This window comes from Bos javanicus, chromosome 8 (genome assembly GCF_032452875.1).
Source record: "Bos javanicus breed banteng chromosome 8, ARS-OSU_banteng_1.0, whole genome shotgun sequence".
Lineage (NCBI taxonomy): Eukaryota > Metazoa > Chordata > Mammalia > Artiodactyla > Bovidae > Bos > Bos javanicus.
The window spans coordinates 17,290,712-17,295,232 of NC_083875.1; positions in this window are offsets into that span (position 1 = coordinate 17,290,712).

Sequence of the window (4,521 nt, forward strand, 5' to 3'; positions counted from 1 at the left end):
CTCCAGTACTTTGGCCACCTCATGCAAAGAGTTGACTCATTGGAAAAGACTGATGCTGGGAGGGATTGGGGGCAGGAGGAGAAGGGGACGACAGAGGATGAGATGGCTGGATGGCATCACTGACTCAATAGACGTGAGTCTCAGTGAACTCCGGGAGTTGGTGATGGACAGGGAGGCCTGGCGTGCTGCAATTCATGGGGTCTCAAAGAGTCTGACACAACTGAGCGACTGAACTGAACTGTAATTTATTTTATTTTAAGAAGGATACTATTCTTTTAAAAAAATTCTTTTAAGTGACCCAAGATTGGTCCAGAGTCATTAATTGGGCTTTTATATTTTTTTGCTTGGTTAAAGAAACTGTGAAGAAGGGAGATAGAAAAGATGGCATGGATGACAAAAAGGGATGGTCTCCTTCACAGCTCCTCATCCACTTTAAATGAGAGGGACCCTGATACTCACACAGAGCAACCCTGACTCTTAAATAAAGACAAAAACTATTTTCAAAAGAAGCACGTACACCACAGGTGTCTGGTCTAAGGATAATGATAGTTGGAGTGAAATAGTTCAATCATCCATCTGGCATTTGCCAATCCAAAGAAAGGAGTCAGAAGACGAAACTGTAAGTACTCTGCCCTGGGTCTCAAATAGCCTGGGATAAAGTTAAGAGGCAGAAGACACACAGGAAATGAAGAACCTACTTACAAAGCAACATTCTATTAAGTACAATAAAGTACAAGTATAAACACAAAAGTGCTGAGAGTTGCGAGCAGAGAGGTAACCGTGGGCAGATGTGCTCAGGGAGGCGGGTCTGGAAAGCACAGGGTCAGTAAGGGAGTCACTGCCATTGAGCTTGCTGCCTTCCACCTGTTTCTGGTCCACTGCGACTCAGACATCAAGTAGGGCAGCACCAGACCCACCACTGTGCACTGTTGATTCCACCTAAATTCCATCAAAGTAGGATAAACTTTTCAAGCTAAAACTTCATATGAAGTTAATTAATGATCTTGTCTAAGAATTTAGAAAATGGGGGGCTTCCCTGGTGGTCCAGTGGTTAAGACTCCACACTCCAAATGCAGGGGGCATGGGTTCAATCCCTGGTCAGGGAACTAGGATCTGACATGCCGCACAGCATGCCAAGAACAGAAAAGGGTATGCCTGTCGTCCTGCTTCTTTCTGCCCTTCTTGTTGAGGGTTACATGAGACTGTAGTGAACTGAGAGTTTTCCCTCGGAGACTCTCATCTGGAGCCTTAGATCATTCACAACTTGTTTTCAGATCACCAATATGGACGGAACGGAGGTTAATATCTGGCCAATGGTGTGATTCCTCCCACTAGAGGCTTAGTGACTTGCCTACAGAATGATAAGTCCCACGGAGGACCCAGAAAGAAACATATATTGGATCCTAATGATGTTCTCCTGCAGGGTCACTGCCTACATTGAGCATCATTAGAACTAGAGACTGTGAGCTCCAAACATGGACCCACTAGAGCTTTCTCAACCGTGTATATCCACACTAACTCACAGGACTAACTTGATATATCCAGGAATCAAGATTCCAACCACAAGTACCTCATTTGGGGGCTGGCTCGCTCCTATTCCCACCAAACAGTAACCTAAACTACATATTGTTAAGTCTGCAATGGTTAAGGCAACCACATAAAATCTTTTTACTTGAAAGAAATGAAACTCACTGTGGTTTATTCAGCAATATTTCTCATCCATGTCCAACAGTGGAGTGCCCGCATCAGTCACAGCTGAATCTAATTTGCTGTGATCTTGGTAAATGGGAGGTAGTCAACAAGTCCCTAGCTCCAGCCCAGAAGCAGCACATAACACGTTTCTGAAATAAAGTAATAAACAGAAGATGGGAGAAAGGTTCCCTGACCATAACTGACATTTGTGATGTAGCAGGAAGGTCCCCTGGGTTCTGATTGCCTATTTATTGGAATTATAAATATGTACATTGTTGAAGAGATTGATGAGTCATTTGTTATTGCTTCTGTTACTGAGATTAGAGTCCCTATCTCTTGAGTACGCTAAATTCTTAGCTTGCTTGATCCTGGGCAAGCCTCACAGAACCCTTTGAGAACTTACTCTGCTTGCTATTTTGCAGCTGAGGAAACTGAGGCAAGAAAGTGAAGTACTGTTGAAAATCTAATAATTAGCCAAAGGCAGAGACAATACACCAGCTCTGATGCCAGAGCCCAAACTCTTAGCCAGGTGCTTCATGGCTCCCTTGGTTGCTAGGCCTTTGTGTATAATTGCTCATTAGTTATATGTGGACTGGTGGTGAGCTCATGCATTTCTAAATAAGATTTTAGGGCTATCATGCTGGTTGGAAATGAGGAACTAGGGCTCTTGCTTGAAGATGTGTTTCAATAACAAAACCTACTTGCCCTTAAACAGTGTAGTTATTAATATTTAAGGTGGTTTATTTGGGTTAACAGAACTTGGAGGAATTAAGGGTTAAAGTCCTCCCAAGTCATCCTTTCCAGCTGCTAATACAAATCACATTACTGGAGAAGGGCATGGTAACCCACTGCAGTATTCTTGCCTGGAGAATACCATGGACAGAGGAGCCTGGCAGGCTATAGTCCATGGGGTCACAAAGAGTTGGACCCAACCTATCAACTAACACTTTCACTACATACTTAACTCCATTTTCTCTTTGGTTTGCTGAAGAATCAATGTGTGTGAGGATACCTGTCTTCCTACTTTACACCTTGGAGCATGCAAATACCATGAACCACAATACTGTCATAACTGTTTTGTCCCTGCAACTGGATTTTTTTTTTTTTGTTCTGATTCACTGAAAGACATATAAGCTACTGCTGCACAATACCTACAGAAATTGTTCAATTAGATGTGAGGGGGAAAACTCACATTTACTAACTATAAAGCATCCTGCATACAGAGCCACTTTCATTATGTATCTTATTTCTCATGGCCATGCAGAATTTAGGCCTTGGTGTTTGATTATATCTCTCACAGGAAGCATAGTTGTTCTAGGGTTGATGTTGCATAAAGCCAGAAACAATTTCCATAGTCTCCAAGAGGAATTGGAGACAAGGGAAGTTATCTTGTCCTGAGGCAGAATGTTGAAGTAGGAAAAACTGCTCTTGGCACTGTATTCCTCTCTCAAGCACTTACTCTGAGTCCCAATCTTACTCTAAACTGCAAGTGTTGGTATTATCCCCCCTAGGTATTATCTGAGAAAGACTGTCATCAACTCAGTATCAGCCTGGTATCCTCAGAACTCAGTGGGCGCTTAGAATTGCATAGAACTGGCCTGAATCCATTGGCCGGCTGGTTTTGGGTAATCTGTCTGAACCTTAGTCAAATCCTCTGTAAAACAAGGATGACGATATCTATATCCTAAACATGTTAGGAGGATTGGGCGTAATTCTTTATGTAGGCTGAGAAGCACACCACCAAAGACACAGTAGGAACTAGACAAATGATAGCTTTTCTGGTGTTTGATATAAGCATAAAACACAAAGGGGTCTATTTCCGCAAAGAGTATAGGTATGAGAGAATCATTTTGTGTATTTCTTCCTCTGAATGATGAAGATAAGCTATTCGATATTTATAAAGATTTAAAACGTTAAGTGCTACTCATCTGCAGCAAATAACCTGAGTATACACATGTGCAGACCAAAAGGCTGATTTATCTCGAGGTTAAAAAAAAACAAATCTTACAACACATCAGAAAATAATATATTTTGAAAGGTTAGTGACACCCCCACTCATTCACATTGTGCAACTGGCTAATAGGATCTTTAAAGATGTGAAAATCATGGCTGAGAAAATGCTTATATGTAAAGAAGACAAAACTGCGGTCACTATATATTGTGGGAAAGGAAATTGCCTAAGGACACTTGGGGTGAAGTTACAGTACACTGAATTGTGTCATAAATAAAAGAAATCCACTCATTCATCAAGTATTTGTTGAACGCCCGCTACCTGCCAAACACAAACAAAACAATTCACAGCCATCAATTCGACTTTACTTTCTGGGGGCCCGGCAGCCCACTGGGTAAACTATAAAATCTTCGCTGCTAACTCCTTACACTAACTTTACAGAGCCCGTTTTTGAGCAAAGGGGATAAAGCAAGAAGGCTCCGCCCCTCCTCTCGCCGGCCTCCTGCGTTTACGTAATCGTATTTCGAAAACGCCAAGACGTACCTACGGCGTCCCACGAGGAAATGCTACTGCTGCAACTTGTTCCGCCCGCGTGGAAGATGGCGCTTAATGCGTCAACCATCCCTGCTGCCCGGTTCCTTCCTTACGGGGGCGGGGCCCAGAGAGGACGGGTGTTTAGGAAGTGTGTGGTTTAGTTTTCCCCGCCCTTTCTCTCCTCCCTTTGCTCTCACTATATTCGCGGAGGGTGAACGAGCAAAGATCGGAAAAAATTTAAACAGAAGAAGAGTACAAGGCGAGAAACGACCGTGGCGTGAAGCCAGTTCGGGAACGCGACGCTCACGGGGGCGGGGCAGGGGCGGGGCCAGAGCTACGGGGGC